Genomic DNA, 383 nt, shown 5'->3' on the forward strand with positions numbered 1-383 from the left:
GCTCATGAAAATATTCCCTTAGCAAACCTAACAGATTCGAATATAAGATAAATAAAAATGTTACAAATATTTTTGATAAATTTACAGTTTCTATAATGAATAATTATATATTTTTAACAAAAATAAAATAAATAAATATAGAGGGATCCTGCCTGTGACATATGGAGTAGATGACGTTTAAAAACTCAACCAAGAACAAATACCCATTGCAGATTATTACCCTTGAATAGAAATACTCACATAATCAAATATTTATTCCTGAAAAATATTTTTAGAAAAACAGAGTGAATTTTGTAACTCAGTGACTAGACAGTACATCTATAATTCACATGAGACCATATAAAAATTATTAATAAAATAATTTTAATTAGAAAATAATAACC

This window comes from Arachis ipaensis, chromosome B05 (assembly GCF_000816755.2).
Source record: "Arachis ipaensis cultivar K30076 chromosome B05, Araip1.1, whole genome shotgun sequence".
NCBI classification, from domain to species: domain Eukaryota; kingdom Viridiplantae; phylum Streptophyta; class Magnoliopsida; order Fabales; family Fabaceae; genus Arachis; species Arachis ipaensis.